Source organism: Durio zibethinus, chromosome 20 (genome assembly GCF_047325235.1).
Source record: "Durio zibethinus cultivar Kanyao isolate XHJ-2024 chromosome 20, ASM4732523v1, whole genome shotgun sequence".
NCBI classification, from domain to species: Eukaryota; Viridiplantae; Streptophyta; class Magnoliopsida; order Malvales; family Malvaceae; genus Durio; species Durio zibethinus.
In genome coordinates this window covers 1,501,093-1,515,947 of record NC_143181.1, presented here as the reverse complement: position 1 = coordinate 1,515,947, position 14,855 = coordinate 1,501,093, and the positions used below count along the sequence as shown (strand labels likewise).

General features: G+C 31.7%; 1 pseudogene across 1 annotated transcript; it reads left to right on the top strand.

Annotated features, from left to right (window-relative positions):
* Nucleotides 1-10,675: 10,675 nt before the first annotated feature.
* Nucleotides 10,676-12,169, top strand: LOC111314800 (bZIP transcription factor 44 pseudogene; annotated as a pseudogene). Its single transcript, XR_016330774.1, has one exon. The product of XR_016330774.1 is annotated as a bZIP transcription factor 44 pseudogene (transcript).
* Nucleotides 12,170-14,855: the final 2,686 nt, after the last annotated feature.

Below are 14,855 nucleotides of genomic sequence, written 5' to 3'. Positions count from 1 at the left end.
GGTATTTTTGGACAAAAACGTTTTCAATAAATTTTCTTATCAATAAATCTGTTAAAAATAGAGTAGCATTGTCGATTATAGCATATGATTGTTAATCATAAGATTGTAGGTTCAATTCCTCATTTCAGCATCTTTTAGGTTTTTTGAGGGATTATTGAAAGCGTTTCTGGCTAGAAACGCCTTCAATAATCCTTTAAAAATTTCAAAAAATGTTGAAGAGAAAGTTTGAACTTATGATCTTATAATTAACAATCGTATGTTCTAATCGTCAATGCTACTCATTTTTCACATGTTTATTGATAAGAATATTTATTGAAGGTGTTTTTTTAAAAACGCCTTCAATAATCGCCTTCAATTTTTTTAGAAAGGATTATTGAAGCGTTTTCTGCAAAAAAAATACCTTTAATAATCCCTTTTAATTTTTTATAAGGGATTATTGAAGGCGTTTTAAGTAAAAAATGCCTTGAATAATCTGCTCATAAAAAATAGAGACGATTATTGAAGACGTTTTCTACTAGAAATGCTTTCAATAATTTCGCTAAAAAATTATAGAGGATTATTAAAGGCGTTTTTGATCAAAAATACCTTCAATAAATTTTCTTGTCAATAAATTTATCAAAAATGGGATAGTGCTGTTGATTAGAGCATATGATTGTTAATCATAAAATTGTAGGTTCGATCTCTTCTTTCAGCATTTTTTATATTTTTTGAGGAATTATTGAAAAATTTAAAAAATGCTTAAGGAAATGATTAAACCTATGACCTTATAATTAACAACTGTATACTCTAATCATCAATGCTACTCTATTTTTCACAATGCTGAAGGAAATGATCGAACATAGGACCTTATAATTAACAATCGTATACTCTAATCATCAATGCTACTTCATTTTTCACAAATTATTTGACAAGGAGATTTATTGAAGGCGTTTTTGATAAAAAAAAAACTCTTTCAATAATCCTCTACAATTTTTTTAGGAGAATTATTGAAGGCTTTTCTGGCAGAAAACGCCTTCAATAATCACTTTTATTTTTTATGAGCAGATTATTCAATACGGTTTTTACCTGAAACGCTTTCAATAATCAGTTCACTTTTAGCCAATAGGATTATTCAAGGCGTTTTAGTTGATAAACGCCGTTAATTTTTATCTTTAATTATGTTTATATGTATAAACACCGTTATTTGAATATTTAATGGCGTTTGGATAATAAACGTTTGAAATTTTATAAAAACACGAAAGATAACGGTATTTATAAGTAAAAGATCGTTATAAAACTACCGTTAATACGTCATTTTGCTGTGATGCAACAATCATTTTCACCAAAGCTCTGGATAATTATATGTAGGTAATGTGATTGAGGGGCAAAGAAATAACCCTAAGCTGATATTTTTCGGAAAGAATCAATTTTCTCTGGTTATGTCTGCCACTTGGAAGAAGACAAGTCAGCAGGTAAAGATCGGATCACTAAAAAAGCATCCAACAGTTGATTGATTGATATTCCATTGCCAACTTGTTTACATATTAATCTTCTAAATAAACCCTTATTTGTTAGTAGTAATACTGCTTTTGTTTTTCCTTATAAAATATGATGAAAGAACATGAAGCAAATGAAATGACAGATGCTCCATGAATGAAAATGGGTAATAAAATATAACAGCTTTGAGCCTATGAACCATAATTTTCTGCAAGATATGTGGTAATCTTTAATTTGGGTAAAATTAATCAAATGCATATTTGATAAGATTGAACTCTAAAAAGGTTTAAAGTTTTATGGATTCTTTGTCAGCTTCTGGAACCTTTTTAAGTACAGTTCACATGCTTAGATGTTTTTATGATTTAGAAAACAGCAGTCTGGTTTAGACTATTTTTTTTCCAGTTGATTTTAATTGTCCTTATGTAGCCCTTGGGCTTATTTATTCATTACAAACTGAATATTAAGCACACTTTGAATGTGATTCTTCTTATAAACATACATATTCTCTTTGATTAAGAAATTTTAAATTAAAAAATAAGAAAAAGAATGATTTTTTTTCCATTCCCACTGTGACCAGGTACTTTGAATATGCTTTCATTAGATTATTATATACGACTTTCTTAAGAAATTAATTTTTTTTTTTTGTCATTCAAGAGGACAGAGTCTTAAATTAAGAAGAGGAGAGAAATGTTAGGGTTCGAACCCCGACCTTGATATCTTCTTTAAAATTATTTTGACCACTAAATTAAGTAATTGAAGACGAAATTAATCTTTGGTTCACACTTCATATTGAATTGTTTGAACACCTTGTTTAATTAGTCAACTTCCTTTGCCCTTATTGGTTTAAATGGAATATCAACAGGTGATCATGAGATTTAAATTTAAGTACTTTGTATCTGGACTTTAAATCTTAATAATCTACATCTATTGACTGCATTATAGATTTTACTCTTAGTTCCTAATCCCTACTACCTGAAAATCCAGAGATATGATCAGATTTACTTGTTGCAATGCAAGATAAGAAGGTTTGGGTAAATTCAGATACTTTTTTACAAATCTCATTCCCATGCTTTCCTTCACGATGAAGGCAGATTCCAGAGTCGGATAAAAGGTCTTCCTGGAGAGATATGAAGTTCGTACGAAACTAGACAAAGAATAGATAACATGACAGCTCTATGGTATCTTGACTTGACCTCACTGTGATAATCACCTTTACACTGTTCTTCCATGCACAACTGAGCTTGATATAGGAAATTAACCCTTTATCTGCCTTGTCTTTTAGGAATGTTAATTTCTGTTTGAGACGTTGAAGCCATAAACAGGATAAAGGTTGGGTGGAGGTTTGATCTTTGATGGCTGCTTTTTTTTTTTCTTTGCTCGTTTAAAGTAGCACGTGGGATTATGCTGATCAGTTTGGTTTGAGCACCACTAGTCCAACAAAGCGACCCTGAGTTGACCAAAACTGAAACTCCTGGCTGATTAACCAGTAAAGAACAACTTGCTTAAAATTCCATAATCCGAACAAAAAGAAAGTTTCCCAGTTTCTGTTTCAGGGATTCGGATAATTTGTAATATTGAATTAGAAATTATCTGGTGGCTTTAATATTGTGGAATGTTTGATGACTTTTGATTCGTTTAGAACAAGAGTTCTCTTATCTATAAAGACCAAAGATCTTTGGACGGAGGCAGGTGAGGAAAGAAGCCCTTGTCAGCTGATTGGCGAACAGGAAACTCAGACCAAAACCCGCTAGTTGTTGAGATTAAAAGCTAACCCAAGGAAAGGAAATTGTGGGGAAAAGATAAAGGAAAAAGGAGAAAACATGTGAAAGTCACTGCCTGGAAAATCGAAATTGAACTTGTTTTGGGGACCCTTTTGCAAAAGCTGAAATAGACTCCTCTCTTGACCCCACAAAAACCGACCATTATATTCTCTTTCTCTCTCTCTCTCTCTCTCTCTCTCTCTCTCTCTCTCTCTCTCATATCTACCCTGATATGTTGTTTGATAATTGATGAAGAAGCTTGTAGAAAAAAAGTAAAAGGAGTAATGACAAATTGGCTCCCATTTGGTTTTGGATCTGTTCTTCTGATTCAGTAACGTTATTCATGATTCAACTTTTTGAAAACTATTTATGGCTTGAAATTGAAGTTATTATTATTATATTTTTTTTGGGGTACAAAGGAAAATGAAGTTATTATTTCCCTTCAACTAATGGCTCCAAAAACAAAATAATTGTCATTTTTCCTGTATAAACTTTGTTCCTGGAACAACATTTATCATGAGACCAAAGAGCTGGCTAGAAAGGAGCCAAAAGATCATGATGAAAACATTGGAGAAAACAAAAATGAAGAAAAGATATTACTATATAGAAAATAATTAAAAAAATAATTAACATATTAAACTGAAAAACATAAAACTACAATTATGAGGCAATATTAGTGGGACCTATGCAAATCTTTAAATTTTGTTAATTTTATTTGAAAGATCTAATAAATTCTAAAAGCGAAGTGATGCTATTGAGTTACATCTATGCAACAATATAGATTTTCAAATTAAAAAAAAAAAAAGGAGCATCATTTTTTTTTAGCACCTTATTTATTATGTAAAATACAAAAATTATTATATTATAATTTACGATAACACATTAAATAAAAATATATTTTTTTATTTTTATTAAATTTATATCATTTTTATTAAAATTTTAAATTATTTTATTTTTATATTTTTTTGTATCATGTTTAAAATTATTAGATCTATCATTTATGGACATAAGAGAGTGGATAGGCAAACACTTTCCATTTGATGGGAAACTAGTCTCTGCTAATTCCTAATTGTCCAAATTAATATTTCACTCACGTTACTACAATTTATAAGAGGTGTGGGAGTCGTTTGGAAGTACAAACTTTGATCATCCTTTGGACAAAAACAAAATCTTCATTCCCCCTCCCCCCTTTTTTTTTTAATGTTTCAATATATCTTCCCCTTTTTCTTATTTCCTTGGAGTACTACATAATTATTTTTATTGTCATTTTGTGCCCACCCTTCAGTTAGATACTCTACATACTCTGAAACCATCTTCCAACTCTGGGGCCTCCGGGAGAACAGTGCTTTAACTATTCTTGGTCGCCTTTGGCAATGATGATTTGATCTGCAGTTCAGCTATGAACTTGTTTCATCAAGTTCATGATATTGTCGGCAAACCAATACTAGTATTAAAAGATCATGTTCATATGCAACCTTAAAATTATCCGGAGAGAAAATTAAATCAAGCAAAAGTTAAAAATATCTCTAATCATATTAAAAAGAAGGGTATGCAATTGATCAGAGAAAGTCTCATTTCTCTTTTATATCAAGAGAAATGTTTCTTTTCTACCAATTGGAGCATTAAAAGGATTCTATGTTGGGTTATTGTATTTTGCATTATCATGGCTTTAAACAGGGTAAGCATGGAGAACTTTCATGTTCCCTTTGCGTTTCATGGCTTTAACAGGGTAAGCATATGGATTTTTTTGTGCTAAAGCAAAGCATGGGGATTGAATCTTGTCATTTTCAGTGACATAAGGTGGCTCAAATCAATTAGGCGAGTAGGTTTTGCTGATGGAAATGGAATAGTCTAAAGTATATGTGTTCATTCTCCAACTGCTTCATCAAATAAAATACGTCTATAACAATGTTGATGGTTGTCTAATTTCTTTGTTTCCTTTTCTAGAGAAGAGTCAGGGACCTTGAATTCTAATTAAAATCCAGAAAAAAAGGGTGGACTTTTCTAGCTGCATAATTGTGCTCTTCAAACAAGCTTTAATTGTAAAACTAATTTCTCTGATCTGAGTTAGATAGATCACTAACGAGAGTTTCTATTGGCTGGTATCATAAATTCTCTGCAAAAGGCTGTTGTCATGGAACCCATTTATCAATGCCATCTTGCATTTTTTCTATTAGCAAGTTGAAAGTAGACCATTGTTAGTTCCTTGGTCCTTGACAAACAAGGCGAGGATGAAGATTCTGCAGATCTCTTATATCCATAAGAAGGTTGGCAGCTGGAAGAATAGTTTTAGGCAGATGAAAGAAAAAGGAAAATAAAAACAAAAATCCGTGCCCATAACTGTTCAATTAAGATGACTTGAGTCTTATCATTTTTCAGAGAATGGAACCTGAATTGCACAGAGCACAATCCAAGAAATGATTAAGAAGAACCTTTAAACTATTACAGGTGAAAATTTGTTCAACAGAACTGATTTAAAACATTAGTTGCATGTTATCTTTCCTGTTAGACTAAGAATAACAAGATACAAACACATTTAAAACATATCGGCTACTGTATCATTATTTGCTTCTTCATTACTGACACTGATTATATCATAGTTAGGCTATAATAATATTTATACTTAATAAAGAGTCTCTATTACTTGAAGATAATCAATCCGTTGTTGCAGATCTTCAGTTTTTTTATTTTATATTTAAAATCAAGTTGTTCTTGTTTCGTCTTTGTTATGGAAGATGAAGATTTATCATCATTCATCATAATATTGCCATAATAAAGAGGTCCAAAATCTGTAGATATATTTGGAAGAACATGTTTTTGGTCCATCTTTTCTACAAGCATGTCTACTTTATCTTTTATATTATCTATTTTTACAAAAAGTTTATGAAAAAAGGAAGAAGTTAAGTCTATTAAACCATTTACAGTTCTACTTATGCTAATATTACTAGATTCATACTTAGGATCTATATGCAAGTCATGATTATAAGATATATCTTTACAAATACAAGTATTTTCTTCATAAGTTTCCATGTTTTTTGTGCTTAAAACCGGTGTGTTGTTTTGACAATGCTAGCCAACAAAGGCAATTCAAGCCTCAAAAGCCAGCAACAACTCAGATATGCACGTATGAGCTTTGAAACAAAGAGCTTAAAAAGAAGATGAAGTAAGAGGAAAGAAAATCTTACAAGATGAAATACAAGTAGATCTTTATTGTTGAATCTGTAATATAGCTTAGCAAACCTTTGTACAAGCCTAAAGCTCTGATACCATTTTCAAGAGGGTGCGAAAAGGATCTATGTATAAAGGATTACAAAGCAATATATATAAATTTACAAGTGGAGGACGGTAAACAAGAGAGAGAGGAAAGTAAAGATAAAGAAAGGTGAAGAGATAAAGTGAGAAAAGAAAGGAAAAAAAGAAAGGAATTGGTCTCCTTTAGCTTAGATACACTAAGGCTTTAAATAGAAAAATTTTAACCTATGAATAGTAATTATATACAGTTACGGCTACAGTGTATAGTAGAATTTTATCTGCAGTACTACTACAGTGACTTGCTACAGTATCTTTCGTAGTAAGTCTCTATCTTTTTCTACTACAGTGATTACTACAGTGACGTTTATCTGTCTGTTACAGTGATTGATACAGTTGACTGCTACAGTGTTTTCTGTCTGCTAGTCGTTGGCGTCGAATGTAGTTTATCTTTTAGTGTCGGCTATTTATTTTGGCTTATTCTGGATTAGAATATGCATAATTTTATCATTCCATTGCATTGTTTAAGTTATGAAATTTTTCATCCAGTGCGTTAAGGGACTGGAGAGATTGAGGAGATCCAGAATGTGTTTTGTTTCACATTTGCCATCTTTTTTTGTACTGGTATAGTAATTCTATTAGATGATCTAGATTTTTCATGTTTGATAATTTTTTCAGTAGCGTAATTGCGTCTGGAGCATTTTGTATATCAAGATCTTCATGTGGTTCAATAAATCTGATAACAAAAATGTGTCTGCCATCTGCCCAGTAAACTATTTTTGGATAGTCTAATGAAACTTTTCTTAAAATTTATTTTGCTGATGAATTATCTGACGAAGAAATTTATTATGAAGTTTTTTCAGAAACTGATTATAGTTCTTTTGAAGATGAATCAGATTTTATTTTTATGATAAATACTGAACTAACCAAGATAATGTTTCAGTAACCTCTTTTATAGGTACAAAAACTACCAACGAAGATGGAATGGTTAAACTAAAAAATATTATGAAAAAAACTCATTTTTTTCTGATGAAAAACTAAAAGAATTACAACTCATCAAACCAAATGAGATTTATAAAACAAGTTGGTTTAAACAATTCCAACCTTGGTCTAAATGACATATAGAAAAACTATATGGTGATATGGTTGCTAACGATTCTAAACAAAGATCGATAGAAATCCCTCTTTTTACTAAAAAAAAAATAAGCCATTTTCTTTCTCGATATCCAAATGTCAAATACATCCATATCAGAATTATTTTGATCACCATTAAACCACTCTTTTTATCCACAAAAGATATTCCCATAATAGCTATTTTAATGGATCATCGTTTTCAAAACCCTGCTAATGTTGTAATTGGTGGAATCCAATCCAATTTAGCAGTAGGAGTAGTTTTATTCAAAGTTAAACCAAACTATTTTATTTCTATTTTTGACGAAAACATTGAAAAATGTTTATGCCTTCAAATCAAAATAACCAATTCTGATTTTGAATTTACTTTGCATGATCTTTCAATAAACTGGTCAGGGGTTTATGAATTTACAAATACTACCAATACCTCTATCAAATCGATAGACTCCAATATTATTGAAATTTTTGAACCAAACAATTTTGATTCAGAAATTAAACCAAAACTAGTAAATCTCGCAGATTTATCAATTCCAAAAGGATGGTGTCTCGAAGATCTTTCAAATACTTCTAAAAAATAGAAAGTACCAAATTTAAAATTTTTCTCATTAGGAAAAAATCTTTAATTAAAAAATCCAGACCCATCAACCAGTTTTAATCAAAACCTGGTTTTTCCTCCTGCAAATGCTTTTGATCATCAACAAGATGATGATACAGAGAGTATAACAAGCAATCAATCTTTTTGTACTCCTTACCGAAATTCTTTTTTAGGTTTTCATAATACAAACAGTACAGTTACCGCTACAGTGTACAGTAAATTTTTTTTCTATAATACCGCTATAATGACTTGCTATAGTGACGTTTTATCTGTCTGTTACAGTGACTGTTATAGTATTTTCTGTCTGATGATCGTTGGCACCGAATGTAGTTCTGATGATCAATCAGATCCAGAATCAAGTGAAATTCCTATTCCTCAAACAGATAAACGTGGGAAAAAAAAGCATTAGCAATATCTAACGCAAATATTGATGATACTTTAAGATTTCCAGATTTACTTGATCTTGATATAATGGATCAACATCTTTCTCATTTAAAAGAAAAATATTCTCACCTAAATAAAGATGAGATAAAACAAACATCTTATTCTGGTCAAATAGGTCAGGTAAAGATTGAAACTCTTGTTATCGATTCGTTAAACAAACGAACGATTTTTCAAGGTGGTACTTATTTAGACTTAACCAAAGTCCCTCTTAAAGACTATAAAAAAATCATAGATGATTTGGCACAATCTATGTCTATTGTTGTCATAGGATACAAATAGCAATGGAATAAAGAAAGATTCTTCAATTATTTTTGTGGTACATGGTAAGGCGATATCTTTTAATTTCTCAAAAAATGAGAAACTACAACCCTCGAAGAACAGCAGAAATCAACTCTGTTAGCCGCAGGAGATATACCTCAACTTCTAAAAGATTTAACACAAATATTGAAAAATGAGTTTTGTGATAGTATAGAATTTTTAGATCTCACTTAAGAAGCTTAATTTATTTTATCAAAATTAAAATGATGTGATACTCAGTATTTTGATGATTTTTCTAAAAAATATCTCCCTAAATATCAAAAATTGGATGAAAATCATTCAAACTTTTGGTTACAACAATATTTTCTCAAACTTTCCTTACCATGGGATGAATTATGTTCACAAAATTATCTAATTTATTTAGAGTTAAAACTCAAAACTGTTCATGCTGTAATCTCAATATAAAACTTTATGATACTTTTGGATGTAGAAAACATTACGTTCAGAATCAGGTCAACGAATACTGCCTCAAGCAAAAAGCTGCCAAGCAAGTAAAATCCAAACTTTCGTATAAACAATGCACAAAGATTTTGAAAAATAAATTTGAATTTGGTTGCAATAAACAGTCTTTTTCAAAGAAACATCGTTTTAAAATTTGTGAGGTATTTTTTTGTGAAATAAAACGTAAGATCTTTGGTCAAAATAGATAATATCTGACAGATTAAGTATGAATATTTACAAATAATATCAAAGCGAGGTTACCAGTATGATAGAAATTAAATGCTATATCGTGAAAGCTACTTCTAGAATTCTGTGAAATTAAGTACTGCATAATGGGAGTCACCTCTAGAATGTGGGAGTTACTTCTAGAATCTCAATGTCTGATGTGATCATGTTATTTGTATATCTTTATGTTGAGCTTGCCCAAATTTGGAGTGATTCAATAAATCTTTGTACTTTGTGTTAGTAAAAGTTACCTCTAAAATTTTAATGTTTGATGTAATCTTGTTATTTATATATGCTTTATGTTAGGTTTTTTTAACATTTAGTGTAATTCGATAGATATTTGATATGATTTGATAAATCTATATGTTTTATATTGGATTTGATAAAAATATTAAATTTTAATAAAAAAATTTATGATATCTTAATTTTACATCAAGATAATCTAAATTTTTGTTATAACATATATAAAGATCTAAACCTAAATTTATGAAATACTTTTTGTATAATAAAACTATAAAAATTTTAAATCATAACAAATAATACCTTAGAAGATAAATGTGGATTTACGGTGTTTCCAGATTCTTCAAAGCAATCAGCAGCCCAATTAAAGTCAAAACCTTGATAAGTCACTTTGCGCAACCATTCCTGAACCTACTAGTAGTAATCTTTCTTTTTCTATATTTTTTTAAGTACCCAGATTACCCCTTCAATGGTTTGGAATGCCACCTCCATCCCTAAGATTGCTTTTGGTTCATGCAACTGTCACGTGTCAGTAAAGCAACTGTGATGAACTCAAACGGTTAATTCTGGTATCGGCGGTGATATTGAGATAAAAAAAAAAAAGAAACACTATTCCTAATACTAATAGTTCAAACCATGCGTTGTTATTTTTTATTCCTAAAAAGAAGTAGATTCCAAAGCTCTTTACTTTTTATTCTCATTTTAATTAATTAATTAATTTTAATTTCCCCAATTTTTCTAAACTTTCATTTGTTTTCTTCTATAAATTGCCATCTCAATGCTCTCGAAAATCCTCTTCCAATTTTGCTCTCTCCCCCCTCTGTTCAATTCAGGCTGTTTCTGCTCTCTTCTTGTTTTTCTTTTCCCATGTAGAGCTGAGGTTCTGCTGGTTTTTTTAGCTTTTTTTCCCTGGTTTTCTCTGTTCTTTTCATATCTTTTTGGTGGGTTTTTGCCCTTCTGTGGGGGGTTTTGGTTGTTAAACTTTGGATTCCAGAGTCTATATAAAAAACCCATAAAGTCAAAACTCTTGAAAAAAACTCCATTCTTTCAGCAAAAAAAAAAAAAAGAAAATTCTTGTTTTTGCTGAGATTTGCTGAAGATTTCCTTTTTCTTTTTTTCTGTTGTGAACCTTCATGCTGCATACGTTGTTGTTATTGATGTTTGAGATTCATGTCTCCAGTTGTCCGTGAAATCCTCCGATCCGGGTTTATGATCAATCCCTCCCTCAGAAACAGGACCCATCTTGTTCAATCTTTCTCAGTTGTCTTCCTCTATTGGTTCTATGTTTTTTCAGAAATAAATTTTTTTGTAATTGCTTGAGTTTCACTATATATATAGTAAGTCAAACAAATAACTATCTAGATTAGCTAAAGATAGAATCGGGGTCCTGTCGTCTTTGAGGTTAGATTAATCCTGAAATATTATATTTTATAGAAGTTGTAGCAGTGATTTTGGTGTAAATATAATATGGCTTCGTCTAGTGGAAATTCCAATTCCTTAGGTTCCACTCTGATTCAGAATTCTGGCTCTGAAGAGGGCTTGCATCAGTTGATGGATCAAAGGAAAAGAAAGAGAATGGAATCAAACCGAGAATCAGCAAGAAGATCCAGGATGAGAAAACAGAAGCACTTAGATGATTTAGTGGCCCAAATGACACAGCTAGGGAAGGATAATGACCAAATCCTGACAAGCATCAACTTCACCACCCAGCACTATTTGAACATTGAGGCTGAGAACTCAGTTTTGAGGGCTCAGATGACGGAACTGAGCCAAAGGCTAGACTCTCTAAATGAGATCCTTAATTATCTCAGCAGCCCCACAACAAACAATGGGGTGTATGAAATCGAGGGTTTTGAAACCAGTCCTGACAGTTTCATCAACCCTTTTAATCTGCCTTATTTTAACCAGACCATCATGGCCTCTGCAGACATCTTTCAATACTAATCCTCATCCTCATCCACGCCATCATCACTAAACGGATGAAAAAATGGTCAAAGTTATGGATGTCTTTACAATAATTTCTTGGTGGTTTTTTTCTTTTTTTTTTTAATGTGGGCATCAATGAGTGGAGAGGAAAAAAGAGGGTACTATTATTTTTTCCCCTTCTTTTATGTTGCTATTATTAATAATATTAATATTACTAAAATATTAGCCTTAGTCAACTAGGCAGATGATGTAAAAGAGAATTGGCAACTAGCAAGTAAAAGCTGCTTGCTAGGGATAAAAATTATGAGTTTTTTGTAAATGGGGATTTCAGATATAAAATATGGTGTGAAGGATTGTGCATGAATGTGGTCTCCCATGGTGTCTTTTTCTTCCTTCCAAACGCCATAATTTATGGTGTCTTCTCTTCTTGTAAGCAAGTGAGAATAATTCTCCCGCTTTCTCTCTCTCTCTCTCTCTCTCTCTCTCTCTCTCTCTCTCGTCTCTTCTTTCCTCTGTTTTTGGTCAAGAAAAGTGGCAAATAATTGCTAATGCCAAAAGGATTATCTTTTATTTGACACAATAGTTGATTCTTCAGCCCATCCATTTAATTCTAAAGACAACATAGTAAAATCCTGCCCTGATCAAGATTTCTAAGTTTTAATTTGAAGAGGAAACAGACACAACTCTGTTTCCGGCCCATAGACCTATCAATTTGAATATATAAATGAAGTGATCATATTAGCCCCGTCTCATGTTTGATGATTCTTGTGCCACTTTGAGGAAACCCCCATAATTTTGCTAAAGGTTCAATGTACAATTAATGTTTAACCAAAAGCTTTTTGTTTTTTTTTCCGATACGACTTTAATCATTTTCGTGTTTGAATGAATGCCAATAACCCATTCAAAAACAAGGTTTATTATATAATCTTCACCTAACTTATGCTTATGCATGTGTTAAATTTTTTTTTTTTTTTAATTTGAGAAGTGGGGATTGAAACCCTGATCTTTGAGCAAGGAGATCATGCACCAACTACCGAATTAGGCATGCTGGCCATCAATCCATTATTATGGTGAATTAAGAATTGAACAAAGACAAGGGAATTGAGTAAAAGATTAGCCACCAATCCATTAGTTATGGTGAATGGAAAAGTGAAGCTCATCAATTGTGGGGTTTCAAAACTCAAAACCCTCCACTGTCAGGCACGTTGAACCAATCTCTTTGCATTTCTCTGCCTCTTGTTTTTCTTGGCCAAACATTTGTTTCTTTTAATTATATTTGTTTAAAGCTATAATCCAGATTAATCATACTGGCCATGTACTTGCTTGAAGTTGACCCTTTAGCTCTGTGATGTGTGCTGCCAATGCCCCCTTGGATATAGTTTCTTTTTATTTTTGTCTTTGCCCTCCTTTTGTTTCCTGATTGTTGAAGGTGGGAATTGATTCTAACATTTTTCATTTTTCTTCCATCCATTTTGATTCTCTTTGATTTCCTACCAAATACACAATGTTTAGAGAATAAAATCTTATATAAGATCACCCTTTGCCAAATAAATGATACAAATACATGCCACAAATGCGAAAAGGTTAGAAAAGAAGCCAACTTGAATTAAATAGGGCTTGCTTCCCCTGCATTTATTGATCCAATGTGTGCCTAGAAATAGAATTGCTTTATAGTGCATGAAACTTCTAATGGAGATTACACCAACTGAACTGGAGCCACACAATGGAAAGCAAGAAAGTGGGTGACTTTTGGTAGATAATGGGGTTTTCTAGTAGAGAAAGTAAAGGGACAATATCATCTGCTATTAGTATTAGAACTGATAAATTTGATTCGAATCAACTCGATTTGATCATAAAAGGTCAATAGTTCAATCCGTTCAATCTAAATTCCTATTAATCTGAACCCATGTTGACCTGAACTAAAATTGACCTGAATCTGATTGGCCAATTAATTGCTTTTGTTGTGTTTGATGCATGGTAGCAAAAAAGACAGAAATAGGATTAGTTTAAAAACAAAAGATATAATGAAAGCACGAGCTTTAACCAGAAGCGCTCCATTGAGAAAATGTTGTCATTTTCTTTTGCAGTTTTGCTTTTGTTTGATGGAAGAGTCAGTAGTTTTTGATGGCTTGAGTGTCTTTCATTCATTACTTGAATGATATTTGCCGAGGTGAGAGCAGTTCACAGCAAAACATAAGCAACGATGGCTTTAAATCTATTTTCTCTACTTTCAATGCTGGAAAAGTTTTTCCATATCAGAAGAGGAAGACAGGCCTGCAAAAATTAACATAAAATTTCGATCAGGCTACAATTGCAAGCTAAACGACACCAACTGCTTCCAGTCATTTTTCCTTGTGACTACTACATGGTTATTGGATCTCTGACTTAATTACTTAGAGCTTAAATTAGCTAGCTTTTGCTGTTGCTGGCAAGTAGCATGAAGGGCAGAGACAGAACATGATGTAAGACTAAAATGACATTCCCAACTACACATATTAAACAAATACAAATAATTGGGGGTGCAAAGGAACATTGTGCTAATTCATCCAAAAATTAGTAGGTTAGAATTGTATCATCTCAAATCATCAGTGTGGTAAGTGGGGTTCCGACAAACATTACTGTAAGTTTAGTACGTTACATTACATGAAATCATATAAAATCGTAATCCCAAAGTTGGATCAGTTCAGGTTTTGTTTTTGTATTTTAATAGAACAGGGAATTAAAGCTTAGATATGGTAGCTCTCCACTTAAATGGTTGTATAATTAGGGAATTTGACCATGGAAGTGATCATGTTTTTTGACTTAACAGTCATGTACCCTCTAAAGGAAATGAAAGGTTTATATTCAGAAAATGATTTTCAGGAATTCTGGTTTGGTTAGAAGTTTTCCAGGACAGCTTGGTGCTGCAAAGAAGGATTCAAATTATGGCTTCTATTCATGCAATGGAACTTCAAAAGAAAGGTAAAAAGTAAGCCTAGACAACTTCTTTGTCAAATATTGCATTTTGGGTTCAGGAAACAAAGAATTCAATTTAGGTAATCTGTTGATAT